Here is a 14,763-nt window from a genome sequence, read left to right on the forward strand (position 1 = left end):
CTCTAAATAAATGACTTTCCATTTTCCCATATTCTGCCTGTGACCAGGTGTACAAGATGCTGGAAAGAACAGAGACAGGACATTCAACCTGCACTACTAGCCAAAGGAGTATTCCATACCATAGAACATCCTGCCCAGTACTAGGTGAACCTGGCTGGGAGCCATCAATCACTGCTCAGCAATGGGATGGGCATCAGTCAGCGGAGTGGTGAGCAACTGTAGTCTGCATCACTTCTGTTTCTTGAGTTTTATCCCTCCCTCCTTTCTCTCAATTTTTTACTATTATTATTATTGTTACTATTCTATTTTACTGTATTTCATTATCAAACTATTCTTATCTCAACCTGCAGGTGTTACCTTTTCCTAAGTATCCTCCTCATGCCACTGAGCAGGGAGGGGCAGGGGGGAGGAAGCAGCTGCATGGTACTTAGTTGACAGCTAGGGTTAAACCATGACACTGCTACCTCTGCTTTGCTATACACAAAATTATAAGCTAACATGGAAAAGTGCTAAATAACTATAAAAAAATAGCAATATCCACAACCTTTTCCCAACAACACAAATTAAATTACATGAAACAAGTTCCAGTAAATGAGAAAAAGAAGGAAGATGGGAAGAAAAAAAGAACAAATCTATGAAAGTCATCACTTCTCACAGGTAAGTTAGTTCAAACACACAATTTTCCCTTTTCCTTTTCTTGATTTTTTTACCTACACTATGGAACAATAAATGTGGAGAAGTGGCTAACAGAGAAAGGTCATGTTCCCATCAACGAGCTGAAACAAGACATCTGTGTAGAATGGTGCAGACTTACTAGCACCAGATAATGAGGAACTGAAGGACACCGGCAAACAGCAACATGCTATGACCAGTCACAGCCAAGGACACTAAGCGAGAAGTGCATGAGAAAGAGGATGGTGGGGGGTGCACGGTGTAGCTGCAAAAGTGTAGAGTTTATGTAATACCTTATTTGTGCCAGAACCAATCAAGTGCCTAGTATTTGCATATTCACTGTTATATAAACCAAAGGTAGAAGCCCAATAAACGAATCGTGCTTATTGATCACAGTGGTCGCGTTGATTCCTCCCTACTGCAACAAATAAACATCTGAGGAAGAATACATTCATCCTGAAAAAACTTGTTCAAATAACTAACAGTAAGAAACTAAACTTCAAAGGTATGCACAAAAAGCCACAGCATGAGGCTGATCTGAAAGAAAGCACAAAATTATGTATTTTTAAGAAGTTTTCAGATACACATTTTCAATTAAAAAAAAAAACCAAGACACAGCAATCACATTATGAAGTACTAGACACCATTTTTCAAGGAATCACTCAATAAAAACACTTTACCGGCAAAACCTGAGGAAAACTTTATTTCTCCCAACCCTTATTTGCAGAGTTCGCTTTGGGGAAAGTGAAAAAAAAAAAAAAGAAAAAAAGAAAGGCATTTGTATAACCAGCTCTTCAAGATATGGAAAGGAAACAAACTGCAGATAAACAGGTCTTACTCTGGAATACTCTAAACAGCAATTTAATTTACAACATAAACAAAAACTCCTTAAGCTGATCTCATTTTTACCACAGATACGGGCAGATTCCGCACTTCTGCATTTTCCTGCATAATTTTTTTAAAGAGTTTTTAGCACAATCTGTAAGTAGGTACTACCCAACTCCCAACACTGCCAAAGCAAATTCAAAGATACAAGCTGCTGCAACAGTGCATAGTCAATAACTAGCTACAGGAATTACTTTCAGTTAATTGGAATCATAAAAGCATAGTTTGCATGTTCTTCCTAAGTTTGCAATTAGTTAATTCTTAATGTAATTTGGTTTTGCATACTTATGTTTGAATTGTTCCTTTACTAATAGAAAATGTACATGCAAATTATGCCTACCTAGTTTATGTATCTGGCTCAGAAAAAGATCCTATTTCCCAGAAATTCCAAATCTGTTACACAGGTTATTGATCATATTAACTTCTGTAAAAGTCTGCAAACTTTACAGAAGCTTACAGACTTCTACACATATCCCCAATGTTAATTTCAGTTTTAAATCTAAATTGTCCTTTTTTTCAAAACCATTTATGATTATAAACGATTTATAAAGCTCCAAAGCACAGGTTCATTTACCAGTTTAGCAACTTAAAAATTGTTTTAAGCAAAGAAATAAACTGTGAAAATGAAACAAGACCTGACCCAGCACTGTACTTTTTGTGATAAAGCATCTATTATGAATAGCAAGTTATCTAGGTCTTCTTAGAGTCAAGCGACCCGGTACTAACTAGCAATTTAATTTTATTAGACAAAACCCAGCAGAATTCCGTAAGTCTACTAAGCTAAATCACAACAGCCTCAATCGGGTGATTCCACATTTTAGAGGCAGATACATCACAAAGGAACTGGAACGTATTTTATTTGTGAAACTCTACAGTACCTGTAACAGTCAGTGAATTATCCTGTCATGTCTGAGAATCAGAAAGTGAAACCAACACTGAATTTTTTTCAATATTCAGTATTCACAAGAAGATGTGTTTTGAATTTTGACTCTTGTAATTCCTACACCTTAAAAAACTTGACTTTTTTTCAAATCTGTTACTTCTGTATACAGTCCTCAGTTTTTAGGGTATGCTGTCCTAAACAGACTGTCCGAAGCATACATCTAACATTTGTGGGACAGTAAACAAAATTCAGGATAAAAATGAGTGCGTGCATAACTCAGTAGTAGGACTACTCATGTTAACATGCACAATTCCACAATTCAAGATATGAAATAAAGTTGGAGCAAAATGCAAGCCTACAGCAGAATGAGTTACGATACACGATGTCACCTAAAAAAAAATAAACTGAAGTACATCCTAATTCTTCATACACCAAAACTACAGTAGGCTTTATAACCCACTCTGGACTTCTTATCAGCAAATTATTATGAACACCTGCATTATGTGATTTGATTAGGAAAAAAAATACTGTCAAGTACGAAATAATGCATTTCTTCAAAACACCTTATGAGTCAGTCTATGACTCTAAATGAAAATCAAGAAAAGAACACATCACTTGTTCATTTTGAGATATGAAATACTAAGCTATCAAATTACTATTGAGATTTCTTACTAGATAAATATTAACATCTTGGCATGTCAGAACACCATCTTTTGAACCATTCATGTGACGATTCAAAGAACTTGAAAATATCTTGTATTAGCAGAATTACAGTAAAACACAGTCTCTTTGAAGCTTTGTGTATACTAAAAATGTATTCCAAAGTGTATTAGTTGTTTGGTTTTTTTTTTTTATGTTGAGGATAGTAGGATAAAAATATCACCTTCATGAAACAAACTTGGCCAAAACTGACATCAACATATACTCCATTTACATTCTGTTCAACATCATGGTGATGAAACATATCCCAGCAAAAGACACCTACAGAAAAAACTGAAGATCTCCAAGTGAATCAACTGCAGTACTGAATAGACCAATTGAGAGTTGTTTAAACTGAGGAAGTTCTAAATCTACTCAATCCAGTAATTTTCAACAGGTATGACATCAACATTTTCTTATTATTATTGTGCTTGCTCATAATCTTAGAAAGATTCAAATAATTAGCACTTGACAACACAATTTTCTGATTTTAATGCATTACTGTGGCAACTGTGCATTTAGATTTGGTGCAGAACTGTTTACCTGGTTTCTTTAGAAATCAGACCAAGAGATGCAAAATTCTGTACTCAATGCTTATCAAAAATTCAGGACTAAGAACTACAGCACTAGACTATTTCATCATATTTACCATTTAAAAAATAAAGGGGGGAGGGGCTACTTAATCATATCCACCTCTTTGAATGAAACATTGTTTCCTGGGTTAGTCCCTAGAAAGGAAACTGCTCTCATATATATCCCCATCTGCAGATAGCTAAGAGAAAATCATCAGTTGCCAACAGTCAATAACAATACTCCAAACCAAAGCTGATAGCAAGATATGCATGACTAGCGGTAGCCCAGTTTACTCTCATTTCAACTACTGAAAAGGAAATCATGCCTGTATTTTATGTTGTCTTGTGTTTGGAAGGTACTCCTGTAAATTAATACCATCCGCTAGTTATCACAGTTCAAGGAAAAATAAGGGTAAAGCCCAAGACAAATTTTATACCACGGTCATTTTCACATGCTTGGATTATTAAAAATGTGGAAAAAAAAATTAAAAACTTAAAAAAACAACAAAAAACCACCACAGTACAGTGACAAAAGAAATAGTCTGCGCTGGGGTGCAAGGCAGTTCCTTTCTTGTAAGGAGCATTTAAGTTTAAAAACCTCTGGTTTAGTAGCCACCAGGTAACTTCTATTGCTGCTGTCACTATCTCAGAAAAGCCTGCAAAGAATTATACAGCTGCAGTTTAATAATAAAGAAAATAAAGTATAAGCTTTATATAAGTAGTACAAGCTGGTACAGATCCTCGAAAAACACTGACGCCAATATTTTCCCTAAGGTAGTTACCCCGGAGGGTGGAAAGGAAAAAAAAAAACCAAAATGGTATTTTATATACACTTCTCATTTAAGATTGCCAGTTAAAATCAAGCACATTAGAGAGAAGGCTCATGAACAGAAGCCTGCTATAACATGGCAAAATGCCCTAATCTTGAAACTAGCTCCGGAAGTGTGGCATACTCTAACCACAACCAGACAGGTGTGGTACCAGCGCTTGGGAAGCGTGTTACTAAGATGACAGCTTTAAAGTCTTTTCCTAACACTTTACACCGCTAACTTGAGGAGCACCCTAAAGACAAGCAGAAATGACGGAGCTGTATCACCGCGGCTGTATTTTGTAACAGAGAGAGATTGTTTGGAAAGTCCACAGGATTTCATCACAGCCCAAAAGGACACGGAGAGAAGTAATGCCGTAATTCGCTCTGCCCACCCACTCCGAGCACCGGGGGCAGCTGCTCGATCCGTCGGAACGCTTCCCCCCGCCCGCCCCAACCCAGCATCGCTGCCCACAGGCGGGAATACGAGACGTAATTTTCCGACACCTGACAGTTCCGTTTCCCCAGCTCCGTCCCAGCCGCCATCCCGTTCCCCGCAACGCGCACTCCCCGCACCGATTCCCTCCCGACCCCCCATGCCCCCCCGCGGGGGCTGTGCGGCGGCACAGCGGCCGCTCCGCCCTCGCACCTGAGCCCTGCGGCCCGCCTCGGCGACACAGCCGGCGGTACAGTGCCCCGCTGCCGGGACCCACCGCGCTCCGACCGGCCCGACGCCGACTCCCCTGACTCACAGTGACCCGCCTCGCCGCCAGCACCCCCCCCCGCCCTGCTTTCCCGCGGGCGCCCGGCCCACACACACCCCGCGCCCCCGCTCCGATCCGGCAGGCTGCCCCAAGCCTCCTCCCCACCGCAAGCGCGCTGCCGCTCCGAGCTCGCCCCGCACCTGTTCGGGAGAGGGTTAAGCGGGCGGGCGCAGGCAGAGGGCAGGCGAGGAGGGTCGGGAACGGCGGCAGGGCGCTGGGCTGCGCTGGGCTGCGCTGGGCTGCGCTGGGCTGCGCTCGGCTCGCCGTCGGCTCCCCGGTCCCGCCTGCCTTGCCCCGCTGAGACGCCCCGCTCAGCGCGCGGATGACAGCTGCTGCCTGCGCATGCGCGCGGCCCTAGCACGCACGGCCGGGTTGGTGGCTGGAGGGAGGGGGAGAATGGGGGGGGGGGGGGGCGGGGGTATTGGGTAGGCTGAGACCACGTGACGGAGAAGCAGCGCCCGCGTCACGTGCCACGAGCGGGCGGTGCTGCCCGTGCTTCCGCGCGGAGCGCGGTTCCGCGGGCGGGGCCGCGAGGCACGCAGTGGTCACGTGGGGGCGCTCGTGGCCGGAGGGCGGTCAGCTGCCGCGGCGCTGGGCGGGGCCAGCCCGAGGTGCGTGCCCCGCCGGCGGGCGGCGGGTGGCGCTGGTGCGTTCGGGGAAACGGTGCAAATTGGCCAAAGGGTGGGTGTTTGTTACAGGTACTGCTTGAAGCATGCCTGTTACGTTAGGTCTTACTTTACACTTGGACTGATCCTTACGTGACAAAGACATTTTTCAGTACTAATGGAAAATAAAGGATTTATGTTATTTTTTAAGGCACATATCTAATGCTCTAACTATTCTGTGCTCAGAGACTTCCATGTTGTTTGTCACTGGGACACAGTACTATGATTTAAAAGATACTAGTTTACGAGTGCTCTGTGTGCTCTACCTGCAGTCCCAAGAAAACTTGTGCAACTCTATCTTCAAGTATCACTGTATGGCACCATAATGTCCAGCAGTTTCTAAAATGCCTAAAGAAAGGAATTGTTTCACTGATACACATTTAAGAAGCTGAGAGAGTAGTTTGCCTTCTTCCTCAAGCCTTTTGGGTGGTGAAGAAAATGTTTATTTAACACTTACGGGAAAAGAGTACGGTAGAATGCAGTTCCTCATTCAGTTTTTTTCCGTGCTCGTTGATCCAGTTATGAAACACAGAAGATAGATGACCTAATTGTTTTTTAATATGATCTCTAGTACTCAGGCTGAGTACTTGTTGAAGAGAAAGTATATTAGTGACTCTTCTAAGCACTGAGTCAGCCCCTCTCCCCATCTGGTCTTTCAGCTTACAAGTCATAAACCCATCGTGTCATAGAATGATCTGGTTTGGAAGAGACCTTAGAGATCATCTAGTTCCAACCCCCCTGCCATGGGCAGGGACACCTTCCACTGGAGCAGGTTGCTCCAAGCCCCGTCCAACCTGGCCTTCAACACTGCCAGGGATGGGGCAACCATAGCTTCTCTGGGAAATCTGTGCCAGGGCCTCACCACCCTCATAGGGAAGAATTTCTTCCTAATATCTAATCTAAATCTCCTATCTTTCAGTTTAAAACTATTCTCCCTCATCCTGTCACTGCTTGCTCTTATGAGAAGTCCCTCTCCAGATTTCTCCTAGTTCTTTGGGCACTGGAAGCTGCTCCAAGGTCTCTCCTGAGCCTTCACTTCTCCAGGCTGAACAAGCGCAATTCTCCCAGCCTGTCTCCACAGCAGAGGTGCCCCAGCCCTTGGAGCACCTTTGTGGCCTCCTCTGGACTCACTCAAGCAGGTCCACATCCCCCTTGTGTTGGGGGCCCCAGAGCTGGATGCAGCACTGCAGGTGGGGTCTCGTGAGAGCAGAGCAGAGGGGCAGGATCACCTGCTTCAACCCGCTGGTCACGCTTCTGATGCAGCCCAGCATGTTTGGTCCCTGGGCTGTGAGCGCACACTGCGGGGTCATGTTGGGCCTCTTATCCACCAACACCCCCAAGTCCTTCTCCTCAGGGCTGTTCTCTGTCCAGCCTCTGCCCAGCCTATGTTGTGCCTGGGATTGCCCTGACCCTGGTGCAGGACCTTGCACTTCACTTTGTTGAACTTCATGAGGTTTGCACTGTCCCACCTCTCCAGCCTGTCCAGGTCCCTCTGGATGACATCCCTTCCCTCCTGTGTGTCAACCACACCACACAGCTTGGTGGCATTGGTAAAATCTCTGTGAGTTCATTAAATGCCCGGGGTGTGTTACAATGTCACCAAAGCAGACATCTCTCAGTGCCACCAGTTCAGTGCTCCCAAGTGATGGACTGAATGCAGGTGAGCAGTATGCAGTATGAACACCCATCATGCTGCAGCTATGGAAAACTATGCCTTGATGTAATCTTTCAGAAACAGTAGCTTAACACCTCTATCTTGCTAGGTGGAAGTACGGACACTCACCTTCCTCACGATGTATGTACAGTAGACTATATATGTACAGTAGACTAATAGACTTTACTAAATTGTTCTGCCTGTGTGCTTTCAGTAGTCGCTAATCACCTTCATTACTTTACTGGGTTTCATCTCAAAGCATCCATGAATTTGCTGACATGTTCTAGGTGGCATAAAGAAATATTTTCTTACTGAGTTTTCAGTCAGATTTTCTTCACTGTCTTCTTGCCTTTCATATTTTGGACTATGCCGTAAGGTTCCATATTGTGTAGCACTAATTCTAAGAAATCTTTTCAGAATTTAGCAATGTGTTTGCTTAACATGACAGTAGCATAACTACCTTAAAAAGTAAGGTCACTTTCGAGGCAGTTCTTGCAGAATTCCACTGCAATGCTGCTCAAAGCCCATGAGATGGCAGCAAACACCTGAAGCAAAGCGCTGCCGGCCCAAGACAAGCTGCTGGCAATGATCAGATTCTGCTGATACTATTTTCTACACTGTGCAAGTTGCTGTAATTTCTGTTGTACTGCATTGAGCTACAAATCAAGACCGAAGTGCTGAATGTATTCCAGACTGAAACTTTCTGTAACCTGTATGTTTAATTAATACTGTGCAGTTTAGTAATGTTACATACCAGAGGAAGCGGAGGTGTTTTAAACTGTGTCTCTTTTGTCACTTTTGCATCTTTTTTATCATGTTTTCATATTAAAAATGTTGATAGCAGTATGTAAGCTTGTATCTCTTAGTGTTCTGGAAATTTATTCACTTACAAACTTTGTAGCTGCTAAATGAACATGAGGTTAGGCATATTTTAACTGGGAATAATGCACAATAAAAACAGTAACAGTACAAATAATTTACCCAAAGGTATAGTCGGTAGGCAGCCTCCTTCCATTAAGGTCCTTTTATTCCAGTCAAAATATTTCTCAACTGGTCTGGCTCAGACAGAAGTTGTTGGCTTGACGTACAAATTGCCAGAATATCTCTGCCCTGTTGCAAAGGCCAGACTAGATAATCATAAACATAACTTCTAACTTGAGAATTCACAATGAGTATTTATTTTTGCTGCATTTAGTCTAGACATCTGTGCTGGTGTTGACTATGTGGAATAAATTCTCCTCATAGTAGCATGGGGCTATGTTTTGGTCTTGTGCTAGAAGCAGCATTGATCACACAGGGATGTTTTCATTATGGCTGAGCAGTGCTTACACAACTTCAAGGTCTGTTCTGCCCCCCACCCCACCAGCAGGTAGGCTGGGAGTGCATGAGAAGTTGGGAGGTGGCACAGGCGGGACAGGTGACACTGACTGACCAAAGGGATATTCCAGCCCATATGGCACCATGCTCAAAATATAGAGCTGGGGGAAGAAAAGGGCATTAGGAATGATGGTGTTTGCCTTTTCAGGGGGGTATGACGCACTGCTAGGCACGATGGAGCCCTGATTTCCTGGAGAGGGCTGAACATGCCTGCCAATGGGAAGTAGTGCATTAATTCCTTGGTTTGCTTTGCTCACACTTGTGGTTTTTACTTTGCCTATTAAACTGTCTTTATTTCAACCCATGAGTGTTCTCACTTTTGCTTTCCCAACTCTCCCTGCCATCTCACTGCGGTGTGGTGCTTAGCTGCCTACCAGGATTAAACTATGACATGTTTTGTGTTAAATGCAAAGGAAACCTTCTTGTATTTAATATTGATCACTTTCATTAAAAAAGCTTACCTGTTCAGAGAGTGTTTCAGCCAATAGTCTTTTTCTGTCAAAAATTGTCAGGATATCCATAGAAATGCTAGGCATATAGGTAAAGGATATCCTTGGGCCATGCAGGGCAATACTGCTGGAACGCTGCACTGCAAGTCTACCAAGGCATCAGGTCTCAAGAGGCCAGATTCTGGTCTCCCAGCCAGCTCAGCTCAGTTGAAGAGCAGTCAAGGGTTCATTAGTATCTAAGAGCAAACATTAAATAACATTATATTATTTGGTGACACTAGATTTTTCTTTGGGCATGTTCTTGCTCTCAGTTTTAAGAGAGATGTAATGCTAATTTCCACTAGTACTGGGCAGGGGGACAAGAATCTTGAGTGTACTGTTGTGTGACAGGAATAAGAAATTAACAATACATAATCAGGTCACCTTGTCTCACCTCTGTGTCAGTGAAGTTGTATTGCTTTCAGTACAGCTAGTTGTTTGACTTATTTTTAGTAGCATTTTAGGTCGCAACTTCTATGATATCTGCCCATTTTCTCAGCGACACCCATGTGATTTCACTGAGTTTTGAGTTTTATATGCATAACGGACAATCCTGGGATAATTACAAGGTGAAGATGAATATTCTAACAAGGACAAATAATGCAGAATTTTTTTCTTACCCTTTACTGTAAATAAATAAAATAATGATGTGAGTTAGCTTACCCTAAAAGGAATGCAAATATATCTTATAATTAAATACGGCACTAAGGTACTCTATACCTGCTATGAATTTGATTTGTTGATGCCAGTATCCACTGAAATATAGGCAAGTTTTTCTAGTTACGTATTAGGCATAAGAGTCACGACACATCACACTTAGAAAGTTGTATGCTCGGGGAAAATAAAACCTTTTTATTGGGAAAGTGACAGAGGTGGCTGGAGCACTGAATTGACGCCAGCCAGAGCTCTAATGGAGTGCACTAAACAGTGCCTAGTAGAGCAAGTTCTGCTCTGTTCCCTTTTGTTCTGCCGCTGGATTGCCAGCATGTTCTTTTGCTGTATGCAGAAATTGCATTTTAGTTCAGGACGCGATAGGTGGCAGTCTTTATCTTCTGTTTGTCCTGTCCGCGAGCTTTAACACATATTTTCTTCCGCACAGAGAACGATTAACAGAAAGACGGTAAAACTTGGCTCTGTAAGTAATCTGCTTGCATTGAAAACATAAACTTAACCTCTGTAGACTATCCGCTGAACCCACTCAGACTGTGAAAAACATGAGCGTGCAAACAAATGCCTTTTAACCATCACTGTCCTTTTTTGCAGCTGTCTGATGGGAGAGCTGAACTGAGAAAAATGAATTAGGTTCCCTTATAAAGCCTCATTCAGAGATGCACTCTATCCTTTTTAACTGAGAGGGTGAATGAGAGAGATTTTTCACTGTTGTCTTGAAGTGTATTTCTCTGCTCATGAAAGGCAGCAGAGGAGCCAAGAAGAAACACTAAACGCTAACTGGGCAAGTACTGACTGCAGGATGTCATGAAGGAGCTGGTAGTCTATTTTAGCCTGTGAGATTTCAAGTGATTTGAAACCATGATGATAAATTGTTTTTGATTAACTACTGTATTTTTCTCAAAAAGCAGTGAAGAAACTAACACTTTAGTAACCTTTTCAAATCAAAAGAAAACGTCTGTTGGCCTAGTGCAGGGAACAGTCATCAAACTTACCTTTTTCCAAGGGGAGACAATCCCAGAGTGTGATGGACCTGACTCTGCTTCAAGTTCACTGAGAAAAGCCAACCTGAAGGGAAAGTCTAGTGCTTCTATGATCATAAGAGTTTGCACTGGGTTTAAACTTCTTGAGAAAATGGAAATCAAATGCAATTTGTACAAACCAAAAGTTGCCCACTTCTGTTTGTTCACAAAAATTCTAAATTGTAGCATCTTACAGGGACACGTAAAAGGCTGGCATTTGTAGAAGAAAGGAATACAGAGCCAGAGATCTTGATTCAAACATAAAATAATTCAGTTTCAATAGTAAAACTAAGCTAACTTCAGCTTCTATATGCAGAATCCTTTAGTATGTAAGTTGTGATGTCTAAGTAGTCAGAATGAACATTAAATCTTGTTACATTTGTAGTTTTAAATATCAATCATTTTGAGTGTTAATATAACTAAATACTGAAACAAATTTTGACTTCAGCTGAATACTTCATAACTTAATTGCTTTATTTCCAGCATAGAAATCACAGTTCTTTTTTGTTGTTATTGTTTGCTTTAATGAAATTCAAAGCACTGGTGCTGTCACAGCTCTGAGAAGCAACATGAATTCAGAGCCCTTGAAGATTTGAAACATATAAACCAAGCAACCCTTAAAGATTAGTATGGTTTTGGCCTCCTATGTGATTTCATGTAGCCTTTGTTGTCCTTAGACTCAGATATCCATCCCATTCATAGTGCTATGATGATACCTACAACTGAGTACCTGAGGAAGGCAGGAAATATTCTTACTAACGTCATCTGACACTTGACTGAAGGGCTTTTATGTTGTTTTTTTCTATGTGTAAAACAATGAAGAATAGCATTTGCTGCACTGGAATCAAACAAGGCTTAAACCAATGAAGTTTCTGATGTGTGTAGAGTATTACTCTCATCTTGAGCGTTTTGACTTTATCAAGTGACTTTGTTAAATGGAGGAAACTAAATGCAGTCATGGAGTACATACTAGTTGCAGGCTGATACAGATGATTTAGAAGTTATGAAGGGAAACACATGCATTTGGAGGGTATATTGTGAATACTTTTTTAAAAAAATATATGAACACTCCTGAAAATCTTTTTTCTGGTATTTCTGTTCACATAGCATTTTAGAAAAATCAGCTTCTTACGTTGTTTGCTTTTTATTGCTCTTTTTGTGTATACCCGTTGCGTACCTTATTTTCAGTCACATAACTCTTCCTTCCTGTGTGAACTCCCAATCCTCTTTAGAGATTTTGAACCCTCCTGTGCCAGGTTAATACTGCAGTAGGAGAGGTTTCTGCAAGAACAATAACTTTGGATGGGGGGTTGAAGCTTGAGGGGTATTGTCTTATCCCCCACTGCAGTGGTGAAATATATGTATTCACCACCTGGGTTTTGAGCTGACATATATCAACATACAACATTTCCAAAGAGCAAGTTCTTAATTTTATTTTGTTCTCCTGTTTAAGACATAAAGGGGCTTTCAAACATATGTCCCCAGTTATTATGACATTTTCAGAGACAATAGTCCAAGGTTTTTAACTTGAATGACATCAGTGACAGCTCCAATCTAGAGATCATCCAAGGAAATATAAGAAAGAGTCAGAAGTTCCACAAAAAATGAAAGTCGTTCATCAGCTTAGTTCTCTTGCATTTCTACCTTTTACGCCAAATGTGCAAAATGTAGCGGAGTACCAGTTTAGTTCTAAATTCCCATTTGCTGCTCAGTGAGATTTATTCAAAGCAGAAGTCAGTCCCTCTGTCATGGATAGAAATAAAAATCCTGACAAAATTTTTAATTACTTCTGGAATTACCCTCTGAGAAGAGATTTTGAGAAGAGGAAGTTTTAAGCACAATATCTGCCCATTTTCTCTGCAGACTCATGTGACTTCATAGAATCATAGAATTGTAGAATAGTTAGGGTTGGAAAGGACCTTAAGGTCATCTAGTTCCAACCCCCCTGCCATAGGCAGGGACACCTCACACTAAACCATCTCACCCAAGGCTTCATCCAACTTGGCCTTGAACACTGCCAGGGATGGAGCATTCACAACCTCCCTGGGCAACCCATTCCAGTGCCTCACCACCCTCACAGGAAAGAATTTCCTCCTTATATCCAGTCTAAACTTCCCCTGTGTAAGTTTTAGCCCATTACCCCTTGTCCTGTCACTGCAGTTCCTGATGAAGAGTCCCTCCCCAGCATCCCTATAGGCCCCCTTCAGGTACTGGAAGGCTGCTATGAGGTCTCCACGCAGCCTTCTCTTCTCCAGGCTCAACAGCCCCAACTTTCTCAGCCTATCTTCATACAGGAGGTGCTCCAGTCCCCTGATCATCCTCGTGGCCCTCCTCTGGACTTGTTCCAACAGTTTCATGTCCTTTTTATGTTGAGGACACCAGAACTGCACACAGTACTCCAGGTGAGGTCTCACAAGAGCAGAGTAGAGGGGCAGGATCACCTCCTTCGACCTGCTGGTCACGCTCCTTTTGATGCAGCCCAGGATACGGTTGGCTTTCTGGGCTGCAAGCACACACTGAAGCCGGCTCATGTTCATTTTCTCATCGCCCAGCACCCCCAAGTTCTTCTCCGCAGGGCTGCTCTGAATCTCTTCTCTGCCCAACCTGTAGCTGTGCCTGGGATTGCTCTGACCCAGGTGTAGGACCTTGCACTTGTCATGGTTGAACTTCATAAGGTTGGCATCAGCCCACCTCACAAGCGTGTTGAGGTCCCTCTGGATGGCATCCCTTCCCTCCAGCGTATCAACCGAACCACACAGCTTGGTGTCATCGGCAAACTTGCTGAGGGCGCACTCAATCCCACTGCCCATGTCAGTGATGAAGGTGTTAAACAAGACCGGTCCCAACACCAATCCCTGAGGGACACCACTCATTACTGGTCTCCAGCTGGACGTTGAGCCATTGACCACAACTCTTTGTGTGCAGCCATACAGCCAATTGTGTATCCACCTTGTGGTCCATCCATCAAATTGACGTCTCTCCGATTTAGAGAGAAGGATGTCGTGTGGGAGAGCGTTGAACGCTTCGCGCAAGTCCAGGTAGATGACCTCAGCTGCTGTACCCCTGTCCATCAGTTCCGTAGCCCCATCATAGAAGGCCACCAAATTGGTCAGGCAGGATTTCCCCTTAGTGAAGCCATGCTGGCTGTCACCAAGCACCTTGTTGTTTTTCATGTGCCTTAGCATGCTGTCCAGGAGAAGCTGCTCCAAGATTTTGCCAGGCACAGAGGTGAGACTGACTGGTCTGTAATTCTCCAGGTCTTCCATTTTCCCCTTCTTGGGCTTTGAGAGTTTTATATGTGAAAAGACAATCCCAGGCAAATGACAAGGTGAAGATGAATAGTGAAATAAGAATGCAGAAAGTGGAATTCTTTTGTTTGTTTATTTGTTTGTTTTGCTTTAGTTTTGGGACAAACCCATTTTACTGGGACTTGCACAGCTGGCATGGCTTCTAATTTTTTAACCTGATCAAAATCATAGGACATCATAGAATTAATTATAGGACCAGAATCTCAGATTTGAGCTTCAGTTAAGAGGAGTAAGCCAGCTGGCTATACAGCTTTTGGAAAGCACACCCTGCTATGTTAGTGTTATTGTGCTCACACC

At 42.8% G+C, this 14,763-nt stretch overlaps 1 protein-coding gene across 6 annotated transcripts in view; it reads right to left on the bottom strand.

The window, feature by feature from the left end:
- KDM4C (lysine demethylase 4C) overlaps positions 1–5,627 on the bottom strand; it is a 261,790-nt gene extending 256,163 nt beyond the window's left edge. For 3 of the 6 annotated variants that reach the window (XM_065662335.1, XM_065662340.1, XM_065662341.1), the window contains exon 1: positions 5,424–5,507. The gene's annotated coding sequence lies outside the window, so the exon portion shown is untranslated. Of the gene's footprint in view, positions 1–5,423 lie in introns of all 6 variants that reach the window. The other 3 variants (XM_065662339.1, XM_065662337.1, XM_065662336.1) reach the window with 2 other exon arrangements.
- Positions 5,628–14,763: the final 9,136 nt, after the last annotated feature.

Source organism: Lathamus discolor, chromosome Z, assembly GCF_037157495.1.
Source record: "Lathamus discolor isolate bLatDis1 chromosome Z, bLatDis1.hap1, whole genome shotgun sequence".
NCBI classification, from domain to species: Eukaryota; Metazoa; Chordata; class Aves; order Psittaciformes; family Psittacidae; genus Lathamus; species Lathamus discolor.